This window comes from Bactrocera latifrons, unplaced genomic scaffold (assembly GCF_001853355.1).
Source record: "Bactrocera latifrons isolate USDA-ARS-PBARC rearing strain unplaced genomic scaffold, ASM185335v1 scaffold_231, whole genome shotgun sequence".
Lineage (NCBI taxonomy): Eukaryota > Metazoa > Arthropoda > Insecta > Diptera > Tephritidae > Bactrocera > Bactrocera latifrons.
In genome coordinates, this window is record NW_017535864.1 from 416,595 (window position 1) to 436,639 (window position 20,045).

The 20,045-nt window shown below is 34.7% G+C and overlaps 1 long non-coding RNA gene across 1 annotated transcript in view; it reads right to left on the minus strand.

The window, feature by feature from the left end:
- LOC108968907 overlaps positions 1 to 19,889 on the minus strand; it is a 111,725-nt gene extending 91,836 nt beyond the window's left edge. Inside the window, exon 1 of the long non-coding RNA XR_001993360.1 lies at positions 19,811 to 19,889. This is a non-coding gene — a long non-coding RNA (uncharacterized LOC108968907). The remainder of the gene's footprint in view (positions 1 to 19,810) is intronic.
- Positions 19,890 to 20,045: the final 156 nt, after the last annotated feature.

Consider the following 20,045-nt stretch of genomic DNA (forward strand, 5'->3'; position numbering starts at 1 on the left):
CGCTAACTATTATAGTAGTCGATAAAGTTTTCGGCTACCGCATGCCAAAGCCAACTATCGCTGTGTCTGGTAAATTTTTTGAAGCCTGTGAGTGTGTGCGTAGCATCTTTATCTGCCAGCATTCTTAACCGTTAATGAGTTGAATTGTTGTCGCATCCATGTATGGCATGTCCTTGTGGGTGCTTGAACAAAAATATATGTGTGTGTGTGTGCGTGCGGCAAGTTCTTTGCAACAAATTTCSCGCTTATCTAATAGGCCATACTTCACAATTTCTCGTTAAAATTATTGCAAAAGTTAATATTAACGACGTTGATGAAAATCACTGTAGCGCGGCGCGGCATGCGTGAATGAGCCAGCGAACGTAGAACTAGTTATTATACAAAGGAGTATATATTACACACACACACCGAAAGTCTTGTGAACCCACGAGTGGCTGGCGAAAAGTTTTGTCAAAGTCAGCGCTACATGCTATGTATACTGAAGTAGGYCCTCACACATACAACCACATAAAAAAAAACAAAAATATATACATATATGCAAGTATATCAGTTCCGACGCAAGATTCAACGAAATAAATTAAAGGCCTAGTCGCCGAAATTGATAGCTGCGCACGAGCATATAAATAATATGAAAAGCGAAATTTAATCATATGTCCTGCACGGCAAGGATATGCAATAATTTAATATGAAAATCAACGCGCATAGAAATTATGAATCAGCGTAATGCAGCAAAGAAATTTATTGAAACAAGTATGCCGGGCGAAGTGTGTGTGGTGAAGCCAAAGAATATTAAGAAAACGCCACGCAGACAATAGCCGTCAGACAATGAGATCTTTGCGTGCGCTTAAAGGACAATATAGCAGCCGCCATACGCACAAAGCGTGAGTGCTAACTTGCTGTATCCTTTCATGCAACAACGGCGCACTTGCCACAACTGCCTGCCCTAAGTTAGCAGCGTTTATAGCGTTCACTTGCCACAGCTCATAGCTAATAAAAAGTGACTTATGCGCCACATAACTGGAAACGGCAACGGCATCTTTCACTTGTTAAGTACCGCCTGCCTGCTAACTTACGGCTGTGTGTGACGAGTGTGAGTGGCCGCGCCTAAGTGGTTGAGTGCAAAAGTGAGTAAGAGAAGAGCAAAAGGAAAATATATGAAAAAAAAAGAAAATGAAAGCAACACAAAGCTGCAAAAGTAATAGAAAATTTTAATAATATGCAGCAAACTAAAATAGACGGACCGAAAGCGGTGTGAGTGCACTGCCGCTCAGCTCTGAGATGGCTTAATACAAAAAGTAAAGCTGTGAACGAATGAATATCACGCATATATTGTGTATCGGAAGCTTTCGTGTGGCATAATGCATAAAGTATGAACACACTGCAATCTTGAAAGAATTTAATTGTTGTATATTATCTGCCAAGTGGCTGGTAWAGTACAGATGTAATGGATATCAAAAGTTGATGCGAGGCTTAATGGAAATGCAAGCGCTTTAAGCTCTCAAATTTAAGCGCATATATTAAATAAAACTTTAAAAAATATTTGTTTTAATAAGAAAGACTTGAAACGTATTTCAAAATATAGTATAAGAAAGTTTTCCAAACGAGGCCTTGAGTTCAATCGGTCTGTTTGTATGGCGTCTATAGGTTATAGGTGTCCGATCTGCATAATTTCGCTTCAGATTATAGCAATGCTTTGAGTAAAACTCCATGCCAAATTATGTGAAGATTCCTTGACAAACAAACAAGTTTTCAATATGAGGACTTGAGTTAAATCRTTCAATTTGCATGGCAGCTAYATGCTATAGTGATCCGATCTSAACTATTTCTTTAGATATTGTAGTAATRATTCGGATAATAATCTGCACCGAAATTCATGAAGATATTTCATAAAATTAAAAACTTTTCCTTATAAGGGCTTGATTCTTATGATTGCATTTTGCAGGATCTGCGACATTTGCTTCTAGGTGTTATAAATATCATGTCAAACTTAATAGTATACCCAGTGCAGGGTATAACATCTGTCAGTAAAGTATACGATTTATGCCAATTACTTATAAAAAAAATATTTTATAAACCTGCTGAGAATTATCATTTTAATTGCCAATGAATGAAATCAATGCTAATAACGTGACTGTAGTATGAAATGTAAAAATATTACTGCTGAAAAGTAACTTGAAAAAGCTACGATTATGTGCAGACCCAAAAATCTTATTAGTGAAATTCAAAATTAATTCTTAATTTGCCCCACTTTTCGTTAGTGGTAGGTATAAAATGGAATAAAATTTAAGTTAGGATCGAGTGCTGAGTAATGCAAGTTATTTGTTATTCTGACGAAACATTTTAATGACAATTCACTTGCTTTCCTAGCTCTAGCGACAGTTTCGAGTACGAAAAATGTGCTGAGCAGTGAAACAAGACTGAGTAATGAAAACAGATTTCATAAAACTAAAGAAAKAACGGTGTTTATACAAATAAATAAGAAGGACAGATTTGTATTTCTAAATTGTAGGTAACTAAGAGGGAGTATTTCGTGTGAGCAAGCATTTAAAATGTTTCATAAACTGCGTGAGAAGTAAAACATATTTTTAGACGCTACCGGAGAAAGTGAAAATTCACACAGACTCGTTTAAACTGAAGTCGGGATAAATGAATGCACTGATTGTAGTTAAAAGTCGTAAAAATAAAAGGGTTATTCTTAGCTTTTAGACAGTTTTTTTTATGACTAAGTAGACTCCAGGAGACTATTCATCTTCAAGTTTTTGGGGTTCTGAGGCTGAGATGRGTACTTTTTCGAAATAAAGATTGTTTTGCTTTCTAAGTTTTGTATTTGAAGTTTGAACTTCTAATCAGATGAGATTTTTAAAAGGTTTGAGGTTTCGGACTTTCGGCAAAACAGCAGTGTTGTCAAGGGATTTTGAAATTACATAATGTTACTAAAGAATCAACTGAATCTCTACAAGAATTTGCTGCGAATATGTTAACCACCAAAATCATCACAGACACATCATCAACGAACGACTCTAGCTCCTTAAATACCAGGAAGGTCTGCCACTCAACCGGTCAGTAGTAATCTGCATAAATTGGCAACTGCAAATAGCTAACATACTCTCTACCGCTTTTCTTTAACTTCTTCGTTGCATACAGAAATAAAGCATAACGGCAAGCAGTATAGACTACCCATTAAAGCTAATTTCCAGCAGATATTAGTCAAGGAGTCGCGTAAGAAATGCAAACACTGCGCTCAACATAAGAAAATCTAGAAAAAGCCTCATCACCAACGGCTGGTTCGCCAAAGCGGTTAAGGCAAACACTAAATGAAGAGAAAAAGTCTGCATCTAATACGTGTGACGATAAGAAAGTGCAGATGTGCGAACAAAAAGACAATCAAGAAAATCTGTGTCCAAGTAATCAAGTAGAGGCACGGCATGAGAAGCCAAATGTCCTTAACCGACATACGAATATGTGTTTGATGTGACACACTAAGCAAGACGATCAAAGACCTCGAAGTTGCAAATAGTAACTTTGTGTGTGGCAGGTTTTGTTTGCTTGCAAAACGAAATGTGTGTGCATTTAACTTGCGTCTATGGCGTGATGATGATAATGTGCCAGGATGCCGTCGACTTTTGCTCCACAGCTGCTAATTGTAATTAACACCTCATTTGTGTGCGGCCAAAGCAACAAAACAGCGCAACCAAAGCGCAAGCAAAGTAACGAAACAAACGCGTAAAATGTAAGAGAACAAGCACTAAGATGGCGTAGCAGCAGACAGTTTTATCCGCAACGAATCAACTGACAATAAACAATAGGTAAACAAAAGTTGAACTGCGCTATAAAAGTTACTGAAAAAAAACCAGGAAAATAGAAGAAGCGGTAAATGTTGAACTGATAGTTGCTTTGCGCACTTTTTTGCACACTTGCCGCGTCATCTGCAATCTACTACATTCTGCTACAATGGCAGTAGCATTGCCAACAAATTAGCGTTGCTAATTGCAATTATTGAAGGTGGCTGGAAAAAAGGATATATGGCAGGATATGCGTAAAATGTGCGCTAGGTGAACAAAAACCATTGCAAAATTTACTACACAAGCGGTATTTTACGGTGTATTGTAGCAGTTTAGAAAAAGTCGATTATCACTTCGTTTGTCGACGTAAGAAAATATAACGAAAATTGAAATTTAACGGAAAACTGTCACATTTAAGCGTATTTAATGTGAATTTAACAGCAGAGGAATTCGAAAAGATGCCTAACAACTACAATGTGTATGAAGTGAGAACGGTGTAGTTCGCACCACACGCCACCAACTAGGCGGCCACGTRGTGCGTTACCCATACCGCATAGCAATGCATGCAATAGCAGCAAAAAGCGGACTGCATACAGTGCAGAATGAATGTCAATATGCTGCCATTATTGACACATCAAAGTCAATCAATAGTGAAAAATTGTGCAAACACATAATTTATGAGCCTGSATGCATGGAAAATGGCAGAAAATAGAAATTGTAACAAAAGTACATAAAAGCCTACAAACGAATGTAGTCAATGCACGGACTAGAGTAGCGCTGTTAGTCTCGTGCTGATTTCTGCACTTTGTTCGTCTAACGCAGCGTGTGCGTTAACGGCTTGCAGTTTAGCAACTAAGCGCAGGCTACTACTTACAATCGTATAGCTAACTAATATGCGATAGCCCTTAAGGCATGAAGTGTAAAAAATCACGAAAATTCATTAAAATGTAACTAACTGCCATATGGACACTACACTACGTTAGATTATGGTACAGAAGCCACGTATTGCCTGTGGTGCTTCGTATACTTGGACTCGTGTCCAAAAGTGTGCAGCAGTTGCAAAATAAAAAATGCAGTGAGTCACTTGAGTGAAATATTACATAACTAAAATTGACATTCGTTCACACCTGAGGGTACAACTTTAAAGCATTGTTTGTTACTAAGTGTATGATGTTGTCGAACTGAGTTTTATTGCGCAAAATACCCTACACAAATGGCGTAAATGCAAATTTTAAGAGAAATGTTAGCCAATTTAAGAATTCAGTTGATAAATAAACCATAAATGCGTTTAAAGAAAAAAGGATATATGCCAGGACATGTTTCATTTGAGTTGCACAAGTTGAATTTTTCGTTCTTACTAATATTTAGGCAGTGTCTTGTTGTTGTCTATCACAAAACAATATAATTCGTGATACATCAAAACTGTGCGCAYCGGAGCACAAAAAAATTTACAAATCTACCATTTTTTCCACGCTTAGCTGCAAAATACACTTCTAGCAAAAAAGGATATACGGCAGGACATGCCTAAATTGGCTTACATCTTTGAATAAGTTTGATAAAAAGCTTACTACTACATAACCATTTGTCTTTGTATGTTGTGCTGTACAAATTTGTTATTCCTTTTCAGAAAAATTCGATTTTGATAATAAAATGTTTCTATAACAAAAATTCGAATTAATTTTATTTTCAGAGTAGGGTATAAAATTAAGCCACCAAAGGATTTCTCACTTAACGCTCCTCGTGTTATGGCTCACATATGAACATGCAACATCACAATCAACGGCATAAGTCCTTAGGCAACTGACTTAAAATGTCAAAATTTCAATATGCACAGCGAGTAAAAAATGAAGCGTAACATTCAAACAGAGAACTCAAGGCAAAGTCCACTAAAGCTGCAATTACTACAAAGGCTGAATGAACGCCTGCCTATGCATATGTTAACTTAGGTTAAGGTAGCCAGCTTTTTATGTGTATAACACTTTCAAACGCCTACGCCCACTCTCAACTCATACCAACATACGTAGGCTCAACTGGCGCATTGTGACAATTACAATTTGGGGCGCCAGTTGACAAATTTCAATGGCAATGGCAGGCTTGGCAATTTACAAGCCACTAAGGGCTGAGGTCGCTACGCTATACTCACCACACTGTTTTGAGATGATGTGAGTGTGAGAGGAAGTGCATATGTGCTCCATGGGAGAGTGAGAGAATTGACACAGTTTACAGGAGCGCACAAGTGATGACGACTAAAYAGCTGAGTGCAGAAATACAGGGAAATTTCGGGCACAAGAAAATATAGAAATGAGCATGTTGTGAGTATAGAGAACTATTAGGGAGAAGCATGACTGAGATACAGTGAATTATAGCAGAGAATCAAAACTGAGTAGCAAGAAAAGAGAGAGAACCAATTGATGCTGTGTGAATTCAAAATGAGAGAAAGGGCGAAAGGGTATAACGCTCTATTGGAATACAAAACTGAGTAATTTTTTATAGAAGAAGGTATCAGTAGAAATACTTTAAAAAATATTAAAACCTTCACTCACTCACTGATTGAGTTGTAATTCTCAACCAATTTATACTGAAGCAAGGACGGTAAATTTAAAAAATTTTCTTAATTTGACCGGGTCGAAAAGTCAGTCACTGCAGGCAAAAAATGCGGTAGCTCTCAACTCTCTCTCTCTCTCTCTACTCTCATTTTCATAAATAATAGAGCGCGTGACTCTTTATAGCAAACGTACCGTATAAGAGAGTGCTCATAGTCATGCTCGTTATTAAATTTTTGTGCATGCTGCATTCATRCTCATTTGGGTGCCTTAAATCGTGACAATGTAGGCGACAGTAGTACGCTATAACACCTACACAGCACCGAAAGGTTAGACGGCACGTTTTCTGTGAACTTTTTTGCAAGAAAATCTGAGTTTGACCATTTACGCCAAGCAGATCATCATTATAAGCAAGCGATTTGGCTAGTGTTTTGAGTCATAATAGAATTCTGCTTTCACATTTGASTAACAATGTGTCTCGACTACACATACATACACTCAAGGGGGTCATTGAAATTTAAATTGGATAATCACTTTTGCTGCTTCTGTTTACTGTTTTATGTGGAAGTTCAATGAATGTTTTGTTAAAGTGCTTTCGTGGTGTAGTTAGTGCAAGCCACTGTTTAGATTAAAGCTGAAAAAATTAGTGGGTTTTGCATTTAAGAGAGTTTCGTGGGTACTTTAGTAGAGTTATTATGATAAGTATTAGTTATAGCTTTAAAGGAATGYAAAAAACAAAAAATCGTAAAAAAGGATATATAGCAGGATATGCGTAAAGTTTGATGTAACAAAAATGAAGTTAGCAAAAAGTGAAATACAAATTTAGGGTCGTGTTGTGTTTTGCTGTAGAGCTCGCAAAAATTGTATTTAAAAAAAAAATATGCCAGAAAAATTTGTATTTTCAAAATTGCTATTTGTATAGCTTCTTCAGTTAAAATATGGATTTGTTAGAAAAAGTATATTATAAATGACATGTTTTACTTTGTTTATTTTAGAAAATTTAAGTGATTTTAGGGAATATTAAAATGATTTTCAACTAGTGTTTTAGTACAAGCACATGATAGTTTAGTATTAAAGCATTTATATACATATCAAGTTAGAACAAATTTTGTCGAAAATGTATTTTATGAAATTTAAAGAGATAGTATTTTCAAAATGTATTATTATTTAATTTATGTGAAATCTCTATAGTAAACGGTAGAAACGCTAACAATATATAGCTTAATAACGACAAAAAAATATTTAAYTTTCTTTCCAAGTTTTATATACTCTTCATATCACTAAAACACAGTTACAAATTCATAAAAAAATATGCACGCACTATAGTTTTGATGTTTTCCAAAGAAAATAACATTTTTCACATAAAGGATATATGACAGGATATGCGTAAAATGTAACACAGCTTTAAAAAAGGATGCTGAAAAATTAACTGCGCTGCTGTTATGTGTTGCGTTATGTCGCAATATGGAAATTTATTATTCCTTTTCAGTGAAAGTGTCTTTATACAGGTATATGCATGGAATATGAAATTTTTTCATGACACAAAATTTCAGCAATGTACTCGCGCACATTTTTATTACAGCAAGTCGTGATATTGGCTTAACGTACGGCACATGCATATGCTGTAGAAGTATTTGTTGCAAGCAAAATGAAAAAAAAAAATGATAGCACCATGCGTTAACTCACATGCACCTTAAATGCAATAAAGTACTATGTGCATATGAGAGTAGCTGCCGTGCCACTTGCTGTGCTAGTTAAAATTCCTGCCGGATATGTCAGGCAAACCGTGCGCCAACACAAACCAGCTTGTTGACGTTCCTGTTGCGGGATTTTTATTTTATTTTTTCCCCATTTTCATGCTCATTTGTATTTATTTTTTTGCTGCTTTACGCTGTGCTTACTATTATTTGATTATTTGCAACTTTTTGCTTTTCGAGCGTCTACTCCACTTTGCTATGCTGTTAGTCTGCTATTTTGTTGAGCTCGTTACTTTTCTTGCATTTTATTCTTACATTTCGAGTTTGCTGCTTCTCACAATTTTTTATATGCATACGTACTACATGCTGGCGTAAATATGTTTTTCGCTTTTCACGTTTTCGTCCTGTTTGTTTGTATTTCCCTTCCTTGCTTTTTATGGTTTTTCTCGCTACTTTTACAKCCAGTTTACGAGTTGCTTCCGGTCGTCCTAGTTACGAAAATCCGCAAATACGTTTCAWCTCTGTGTTGAAGTGGATGCGGCTATGCACAGCTATGTGTGTATGTGTTAGTCATACATGTACATCTACATTGATGTAAGCCAGCAGCAGTAAGGCAGCTTTTTGTGTAAATATACTTTTCGTGGCCAGCGTATTTCACCAAAGCTGCTGCTAAAAAGTATATTCAATTAATATGTATGCATGTATGTATAAGTGGCGACGATTCTCTGTGTGCGTTTATTATTACCATTTTTTCAAGATAGACTAGCCGCTTGCGAGCGCTTATTACATATGCCCTGCCACTGCGGCTCTTGCTTTGTCGTTCATACAAAAAGGTTTAAAAAAAAAATTTTTTTTTTTTTGCTGAAAATAAATTGCTCAGCTAACTAAGTGCGTCTGAAGGAAATCTTAAAAGGAAGTTGGAATTGGTTGTGCGAGATCCATTCTTGTAGGTGCATAAGTTTCATATATAGGAATATAAAGTTTCAAAGTAGAGACAAGGAGCCCATAAAATTCATGATTATATATCTATTAAAAAAATCGATTTAATACTTTATTTCTCCAATATTTTATTATTATATAAACGGAATTTGAATACGAAACTTTAAGTTTGTTGCGAAACTTTAACTATATCTATACTAAACATAATTTAGAATTTCCAGCAAATCCCGTTCAAGGTTAGAACCAAACACATTCTGAAGGTTTGAAGACATCAACTCGATTTAGGTTGTTGAGCGCTATGCTTAGAACACAATTTCTTACGAACATAAAAAACGGTTATAGAAATCGAAATCACTTGTAAAGCTAGTCACTAGAAACCCTCTAAAAAAGCATCAGCTTCTTTTTGCCACATAATTTGTCATAAATAGATTATGAAATATATATTATTTTGACACTTTTCAAAAGATGTATCCAGATAAGTTCGATACAACACTGGACATGGGGTCTTTCCTGTAGTAATATTATATAAATTCATTTATACCATTTATGCCAGTTGCTTGTTCGATTCAAKGCTATAAAAACTACCCTATTCTATAAAATCTACCCTAATTCGATTGTACCAGTTCATTTGATTTATGCCAGTTGTTTWTTCGATTCAARTTGGAGACCTTCCTTTAGTATTATTATAATACTAATTCTACCCAATATACGATTATACCAGTTCACTTAATTTATATCAGTTGTTTGTTCGATTCACGGCTTCAACTTGAACTGCTTACAACTCGAAGAATAATGTCGGAATTTAGTTTCTTACAAGTGTTTCTTGTCTTAGATATTATTTCAAGCGTTGAAGACGTATTCTGATATACTTATATATATATATATAGGATATCTAGTTGAGTCCTATTGGTAAAAAATTACTAATAAAAATTAAATAGACAATTGCAATCACTCTTAGTGCTTGGAATGCCTAACGGCAGTAATAGCTTCTCATACTAACCAATTACTAAGCTTCAAAGGCAAATATGAAAGCAGTTTTTACTTCCAATATATCTGTCGAGACCTTGATTGAATGACGAGCAAGACCACTTTCCATTTGCTTAGAATGCTGAAGAAGCCAACACACTCAGCCAGATGGTTAATGTGAATGAGACAGCGTCTGGACTCCCTTACACACAGATCACTAAGCGAAGGAATAGTGCTGGATAGAATCAGATAAACAAGGCAAGGAATAGCGCTGGGCAGAATTCTTGCTATTCCGAATTATTTAAAGCGATGTAAGAATCCAACCTCAGGCGTATACCGAAGGAGAAGGYTGCTCTGAGCGGTTCAAAACACTTACGCTGAAAGCGTGGTACGATTAAGATCTGTCAATCAGAATTTCTTAAAAATAATATAACGAATCAGGATTTTTAACAAAAATAATATAACCAACATTGAGCTGGCTGAAAATAAGAGGAACACTATGCSTTGTGGCAAAGAACAAGAAGAGTGGACTCGAACTTCGAACTCCATTGTACTATAAAGCATGTACAGCAGTCTACCTCCAGCCACAATTGCTTTGGYGACTTCTGGTTTTAACAAATGTAGGCGCAAAACAAGAGAGTCCCGCAAAAATATCTGAAAAATATTTGCGCATGCAATTTGGTGTCAAGTTCATTGCYTTAAATTTTATTTGACGCTGCACTTAAATTTAATGTTGCGAAAATATTTTCCATTTTTCTTATGAAGACAATTGACAGCAGTCCGCGACAAACAAGCATTTGTATRTATATAGAAWATGTAAAAGCCTTTATGAGCCTGRGTGTGCGGCGGTTTTTTCATTCTCCAAGTAATAAAATTAAATATGAAACAATTTGCAGCAAATGCGGGTATACGCGTTGTGAAAGAAGGACGAAAAAAAGCGAAAAAAAGCGAAAAAATTGGAAAAAGTAGGAGTAGAGAGGGTGGCAATGAAAACAAATACGGCGGRCCGCTTAAACTCACAGACGGTGACAAGAGAAAATCTTATAAGCATGTATGCAAACATTAGAATATAAAAAGCTACATATGTGTTTGAGTGTATACTGTATATGGAATATATCGTCACCTAAAATGCAAAATAACGTAACATTACTTTTAAAATGTTTACAGGAGAAGGAAAAACGTTCAAATAGAAAGTACTATTATTACAACAAAATTTGAGTTTTTGGTTATAAAGTGGTTATATATTGGTTATATAATGGTTATATTATAGGTAATATAGTGGTTATGATACACTCATATTGAAACAAAATTCTAGTTTTCGTTCTAAAATAGTTATATATTTTTTATGATACGTTGGTTTGCATTTTAGGTGACGGTATACTTATTAGGGTGGGCCAAAAAAAAAGGAGTTTTTTCAACTGATACTCGGAACAATAAGTTCCTAGACACCTCGCTTTCAATGACTTCAAAAAATACCTCCTTTCATATAATTCGTAGGAAATTGAATAATCCCCAAAAAACTCGCGTACGACTTTTTTGTATACCAAAACGTTAAAAATATATTAATGATTGCATTTTGATTATTTTCAGGCACATTTTTTTCTCATGCGTTTTATAACTCAATGAAACTCAGTGAATTCTAAGAATCTATTTTTCAGCACGCCCTAATCCTCATATATGTGTCTTGTTGGCTCGTAAAATTGCGCACACTTACGCATWTGAGCACACGCGCTGGTATTTGTGAGCGTCAACGCTACAGCAAGCAAGTCAAAAGTCACTACCAGCGCTTGTTTTAAGATTCCTGCCACTTTTGAGTTGTTTTTGCATGCATTATCGACACCAACACCACCAGCTGCGCCCGCTATGCRTTGCCAAATTTGTTGTTGTTAAAGGGCAACTTTTTTTTTTGCGCTAAAGAAATAAAAAATCATACGCTCACACATGCCCGAGCACGCCCAACAAATTTTCGAAGTGAAAATATGCGCTTAACTTTAATAACCGCGCATTTATGCATACACTTGCCACACCGCAGGATAAGCACACGCACCTTTCTAAGTATGTACTATGTATGTGTATATGTATTTGGCGCAATGTGGCGACACCTTCAAGGCCAACGCCAAGCCACCAACATCTCAACCACAAGCTGTCGCTACCTATGCGTTGGCACCCACAAGCAGCTGGCAAGCAGGCAGTCATCAGCGGTGGCAACGTGATTTCATTTGTGACACATTTCATACAAAGCACACACACTCTATTTASATGTGTGCAAATGTAGCGCCGCTGCTATTTTTGTGCTTCGTTGCCAACACTCTTRCTACTAATAGATTTTTTGGTGTATTCTGTGCCAGCGCTGATCCCGCCGCGCTACAAGTGAAATACTTTGCCATTAAATTTAATGTGCGCGCATTAAGAATTCTGCAAAAAGTTTCCGCCGCACAAACAGCTAAAAAGCAAAAGCTTTAACTTGCTGGAATTTTAAATTTGCCTAAAAATAGCTGGCCGTGTCATGCGCTGATATCCTGGCCACACTTTCAACTTTTTTCTACAACCACTCGGCGCAACTTTATCGCTTGCCGCACATTCGCTCGKCTGCCCATCTTAATAATGTTTACACTGGCGCTGCTTGAGCGTTTGCCGCGCCGAGCGCTATACGTTTGTTCGCCTAACTCTGTCCTCTGTTCCACCGCCTTCAACTATCCCACAATGCCTTATCGTATAGTTCCACAATTGCTATTTACATTGTTAGCGCTCACCCTCGTTTGGCCGTCCAAAAGTCCATATTCATTTATTACAAAGTTTAATGCACTTTTTTCTTAAGTTTGCGGGTAAAAAGTTTTCCGGCCACCTTTTAGCGGCCATCAAGTATATTTGCGATGAAAAATTTTTCCAAGATATAAATGATGCTATGCTATTTTGTTATTCTATTTAGAGTGGAATACCCAAAAAATATAARAAAAAGGTGAAGTGAATGGTGCATTAAAAGGTCAGGGTTGCAGGGGCTAAATTATCATGATGTTACATATTTTTTGGCGTGAAGTCTATGGACATAAGTGAAGAACTTACGTTACCTTCAGTGCATTTGTAATGACAAAAAAACAAAACAAGTACAGAGATACCTTCCGAATGGTAAAGCTCGGCTAGGCACTAATCAAGCTATGAAAGCTATCTCCAGTGAGAAACCTAAGAAATCCAATCAACTCAGTTTTCCATTCGGCAAACCTTGGCGAGTAACGAATYGAGCAACCAATCTAATAGTATCAATAAGTAGTCGGCAAAATATTATATAAATTCAAGAAGAGTACACCTTTAGTTAATAAGCATTAGTAGCCAGTTATAAATACACCCTAAATTTAGTATGAAAATATAGAATTCATGCTTACTTKATCTATTTCTGAACCAAATTGTCAAGAATGGCGAGTCGAACAAGGAACTGGTATAAATATTAAGCAATCTGTAATGTATGATATCGTTTCGTAGAAAGTGTACCTGCAGAAAACTACTCCGCAAACACATGCCTTTATTATCTTYWGCAATAAGAAGACTAACTTATTCTAATTACCCACATATGTTTTTGAAATCATCGAGAGTACTACACAGAACTGGTATAAAGACGATGTACTGAGTGGGTGTYTAAAAGCGGCTTGGATAGCGGAAAAAATTAGTTGATAGTGATAGCTGCTTTTAAAGGGCAGTCTTCCTGGAAAAATGAAGCGACACTGGAAAGGTAATCGCCTGAAGTGGTAATCGTCTCAAGACTTTTCCGAAGCAAAATGTAAATTGTTTCATAAAATGTTATGTAATAGATGGAAGTTCGCTTAAGGCAACGTATAATTCTTGATGGCAAATATATGGAATAATCAAATGGAGTTTGGCAAAATACTAACTAGACTTTAACTTAAGAATAAAATATCTTGGTATATACGGTAGTACTTATTTTAATACCTCGTCCCTTTACAACGAAACTATATTGCAAACTAACTTCCGACTTGAACAGAGTTGTTACTACAATATATCAKCTGATATTGCAGGGCCTTTCTGACTTTATCAACACGATATCAACACAGGAAGGACATTCTGAAWCAACCTGTSGAAAGCGTGTCCTCTGCAAAAARCCTTCGCTTTCCAAACCAATTAGCYAGYAGTCTTAAATGTTTACCTACAATCTACAATCTCAGTTAATTTTCTCACATTTTCACGAATTTCCAAGAAGTCTTCTTTAAATTTCTTTAAAGAAATTGGCATCATAAAATTTCATCTGTTATTATTTGCATGCAATTTACTAATAATAGCTATGCAAATAGTGTGGCGCGCGTAGTTCATTCAACCCAGTTCACAGGAATCAAGATAGGGAGCAGTGATAAAAACAATAGCAGAAAGYTTAGAACAAAATGAAGTGGAAAAAARTAAAAAATAATAGAATTTCTTTCCACGAAATATCAACACATACAAACACAAGATATGTATTAAAGTTCAAAATATKTACACACTTAATTTGAAATATATTGCAGTTGTTGTTATTCTAGTAAGTAGTGCTTGAAATGCAAAATAAAATTGCTTAATATCTAATAACTAGCAGCAAATAAAAAGCGCTTTTAAAAAAAGCTCTGGCTTTAAAGGCGATAGAGGCGAAGTCAATTGGAAGTTTGCTAAAATATAATAAATTTTGTGTTGATTTAAATATTTTATTTCCATTTACTTGTTTATATATTCAAAAATGTTTTTCGAGTGAAATTAGCCGTGAAATTTTGATTTAAAATTTTATTAATTGCTTATGAATTGAAATTGAATTCGGCAAATTTCTGACCGCTTTAAATTGCTCACATATTCATATATCATCATTTAAATATTCAGCTAAGATTGCGTATGTATATGAGAAGTTTATTTCGTTTTAATGCCAGCATTCGCATATCTGATGAGAGCTGAGTTTGCGAATATGTTTAAAATTACTTTCACTACCAAATAAGGATAAACTTATGATTCATAAAGAAAATGTGGAACTAGAGAAAGTATGAGCTTACAAATGTGCAGACATATCYAGATGGAGAAACCCGGTAGGAAAATTTTTGGTTAAAAGTAATAAATGTATAGTACATTAGTTCCTTAAGTGAAGTTTTCATCAATTTTCGAAAACTTTTGTGAGTTAAAAATAATAAATATTTGAATTAAAAATAAATTCGTTCTCTACAGATTTTTACTGTTTCACAAGCTAAGTGAAGCTTTTCATAAATCATCGAAGGCTTTCGTAGGTTAAAATAATAAATATTTTGAATAAATATAAAGTCACTCTCTTAATATTTTCTCTAGTCAATAAGCTTTCGAAAGCTTTTGTGGGGTACAAATAATAAACATTTTATATAAAACTAATTTCGCTATCTTTCCAATTGGAGCTTCATAAATTAAAGGAAGCTTTCATTCACATTTTCAGTGCTTCATAAGCTTAATCAAGCTTTCATAATCTTTCGAAAGCTTTTATGGATTAAAAACAATAGAGAAGTTTATATTAATATAAATTCACTCTCTCAACTTTTTACTGCTTCCTTAACTAAGTGAAGCTTTCATATAAGCTTTTGTAGGTTAAAAATAATAAATATTTCAAATAGATATGAATTCGTTCCAATCACATTTCTACTGATTTCTAAACTAAGTGAAGCTTTCATACACATTTTCATTACTTCGTAAGCTAGATGGAACCTTCGTAAACTTTTGAAAGCTTTTGTGAATAAAAAATAACATAATAATAATTGAAAAAAATGGAAATTAGCTTTATTTTCTTTGCTAAATATGAAACATGAAGCTTTCATGAGCAATCGAAAGCTTTGACTGAAAAAATTTCTTGTAGGGAAATTTTATGCATGCATCAAATAATTTCATATTTGTGTGGCAGTAATATTTTACATATATCTGAACAAAGAAACACTCATAATCTTTAGGGTGGCACAATTTAATTTTCTGGATATTCTTAAGTCTTTCGCTTAAGTTTGAAATTTTATTAAATTTCTTTATTTAATGTTTAGCTTTTTCCAAAAAAATAATATATAAAATTCTTAATGAAACCTCCATAAAATATTAATTTTACACTAAATCCTTAAATACAACATTCTGTCACTAAAATGTTGGAATTACTCAAAAAGTATAAGGACTTTTGAAATTTTCTCTTAATAAAAATATAGATGTATTCGATATAACCGTGCTAATATCGGCCCGATAGTAATGACGAACATGCGAGTACGTTTTTGTCTGAAAAAATATTCTCGAAAAGCCTATTAGTAGTCGAGTTCGGCTTAAACCTTGCATATGGCAGAAAGCGACCTGCCTTTTTGAGAATAYGATTTTTCATAGTAGAAAGTGCTCGACATAAGAAAAAAATATACGTAAGTTAACATTTATACCATCTTATAAAGTTGAAGAGTACCTTTAGTTAGCTYTGGTATAACAAATAATGTAATTATGTATATCAGAAATATCGTCACATCCTAACGTCTGMGGTTAAGCATATGCATCCGATAACCTACAACAAACAGTAGCACATACCATATATCATTATAACAAATGCAAGCTGCATGACTCAGTACCTATTTTCTATGTTTTTTTGCCTTTCATTCTAATTTTGTGCACACTCTTGTCACATCTAAGATTTTAAACCAAATAAGAAAAGGGATTAAAACATAAAAGAGAATGTTAAATTAYGAGATAATAAATTTCGCAAATTCTACTTTCACTGCAACCGCATGTCGGTGGTGAAACGGTGKAATAAAGGTGTGTGTACGGGAGGCAAAAGCGAGATGATAAATTCTAGTTTGCAAATAGTTGTGTGGACAAACACAAACACAAGCATATGTAATGACATATATGTATAGGAGAGCATATGTTCTACACCTTTACATATGTATATGTCATATCTCTGCTTCAAGTTTCTAATACTTTCTGTTATAAATTCAAGTGCAAGCGTGTGTGTCCTTATTTGTGCATAGATTAGTTTGTTGTCCAGCGCAATTATTCAACATGAACTTGACAATTATGGTACACTTATTAAACTTGGCATTAAGTCGCAAACAAATTTGTTAAAAGTTATGCATATATGTGTATGTATCTATGTTTAAGGCAAAATAGTCAAATGCAAATTAGGAAAAAAGCTCCGAAAAAAAATCGAACAGAAGAAAAATTTAAGGTGAATATAAATTCAAGTGAAATTTGGCAGGGATTATGAATATTGGCAAGCTTTGTGGCAATTTTTTCAAGCCAAATAAAGCAGCTTGGTGAAAAGGAAGAATTAAAGGTTGAAAATAGTTCCCACTGTTACTTGTTGAAGCTATTTTTGTAAATGCTATAAGGAGAAGACTTCAGAGCATCTTCTATGCGTAGATAAGGCTCTATATAGGAAAATAATCACCACTATCGATTCAGATTATTYTGACATCTTGAAGGTTGCACAATTAAAAGAACAGAAAGAAGCAGAAGCAAGAGGTAGTTCAGATTTGAGGCATTGGAGGGGTATTTAACTTAAACGTGTTTTTTTCTTGATAAAACGGTTTTATTTAATCAAAATACAATATGATTTGATGAGAAATGCTTCATCGAAACATTTGTTTCTCTTTAGAGGCACCTAAAATCAGCTATCTTCTTTTCTCTCATCATCATTTTCCCCACATATCTGTACTTATATAATTGTATTTTATTTGCGACAGTTATATTGCAGAATTTGACTTTGTTTATAAAGACATACATCAACACATCTTTATACCTAACATAAGCGCAAGRATATGTGAATGCTTATGGGTGTGCAAAATGCAATGAATAAATGCTAAATGTACGCGAACAACCGCAAAATTGCGCTAAATCCAATTGAGTGACTTAAATGTACATAAATAAATATGGTGGTATCTTGGTTTGATAMATTTATTAATTTTTTTGGTAGTCGTTCATTTAATTTTGAGGGACATACAATGATATAAATAATATTTTGCATAAGAGACAACCATTAAATGCATATTAAAATGGAAACGGAAATGATGCATGGCAGACACATAAAAACGTCAACGACCGTATGTGTATACACATATTAGGGTGAGCCAAAAGAAAGCAATTATTATTTGAAAAAGTTATAATAAATATGTATGCAGAGAAAAAAATACTCCTGCAARGTGAAGCTAGCTTAGCTAACTTTGATAAATATATATACATATGTATTTATAATTGCTGAACCTTTTAGAACTCAAGTTTTCACATCGCGGAATATAAAATTCAATAAAAAGCTTTGCTCAAGGGAATTTATGCAGAATATAAAATTTCCCATAAAATTTCCCACAGGGGAATTTTTGTAATTTAGAGGAAAAAATATTATGTTAAAATATATCTGCAAGCTGGGACTTTTATTTAACATTAATAAATATTATATAAGTATAATTTTTAAACCATTTAGAACCTAATTTTTCACGCGTGCCTTTGAAACATAAAATTCATAAAAAAGTTTCCCTCAGCAGAAATTCTGCAGAATATAAAATATCCCACAAAATATCCCACAAAATTTCCCTAAGGGATTGAATTTTATCAAAAATATTATTTTAAAGCTTTAGAAAAGTCTACTTAATCTTTTCTTTATAGAATATAAAATATTCCTTGGGGGAATTCTTTGTAACCTATAAAAATATTATTTAAAAGCTTTAAAAAATTATATTTCAGTTGTCCTCAAAGAAATTCATTAAACAAACTTTAGGAAATTTTTTACATTACTGAATTTTGCAGAACATAAAATTTTTTAAAATCTTTCCTAAAAAAATATCGTATATAAAATTTTTATATAAGAAGTTTTAATTTTCATAATCACTTAGATTTCCTACAGGACCTCTACTGCCACCAGCAGACTCCTGCTTATAAATCTTAAAGCAACAAGCGTAGAAAAACCTTAACCCTCATTGCATTTAAATGCGCATGCAGAAGTACATATACTACGTGTTTAAAGACAAGTATTACAAATGTAAAACAAATATCTCTGCACGCATACAACAACAAAGCCGCATAGATGACCGCCCTAACGACCTGTTGCCTCACTCAGTGACACACACACATACAGCCAYGCATAAATTAAWATTRTTTTATTTATGCGCATAACAGTTAAAACGGTACGTGCGCTCACACACACAAACATATGTATATCTGTGTTTTTTTTTTGCATTCGTATGTGTGTGTGCTGTACTCAAGGTGCCATGCAGCAGCGCAGCTTGCCTAGTTACATATGTAGTTAGCTTGTAAACTTGTGCTAAACGCTCGCAAGCTTTTGTAGGTGGTGGCCACATTCATTATTATTATTATTTTTCGCTTTTTGGTTTTTCTGTTTTTTTCGAGTTCACTTTTAAAATTTTCTCAGCAGCCAGCGCTTGTATCTACGCCGGCACCCATGCGTTTGTATATTTATATGTACTTCTGTGTATATTTGTATGTCTATTTAAATTGTATTGCATATGCTACACTCATAATTCTCAGCTGTGCGCTCTTTTTTCACGCTCTTCCGCTTTCTGCTGCTGCAATCACTCTTAGCTGCAACCGCGCTCCCCCGCCCCAGCTCAAGTTATGGCCGGCGCGCTGCTATAAATRTTCGTAACTGTGGCAAAATAAATTTTACTTTTAAAATTTATACGCTTCCCTCTATACACACACACACCAACACCACATACACGCACTTACACTTGCACACTTGTGCTGAAAAAGCCGGCACACCGGCATTTGCATTGCCAGCAAAAAAAAAAGTTGGCTTGCAATTCAAATTGTAACATAAAGTACTTACAACGGTAAGTCACTGCCAGGCAGCTGCCACAATCACACGCGCGCACACCCACTCACCCACACATACACATATACGTCTGTGTATAAATAAAAACTCACTTACCTGTAGTTATATTCATTACGGCCAACACATGTAACTGCCAACCGGAAAAGCATTAAATATCTGAGCTGCTTGCTCGTTGCTGGGAAATAGAAAAAAAGCAAAGGATTTACTCCGCAGCCGGCGTATTTGTGTGTGTGTGTGTCGTGATATTTATATGCATATAAAATATATTGAAATTACCCATATTAATATTTTATGCGCGCAGTTGTAAGCGTTGACCTACATATTTTCGCTG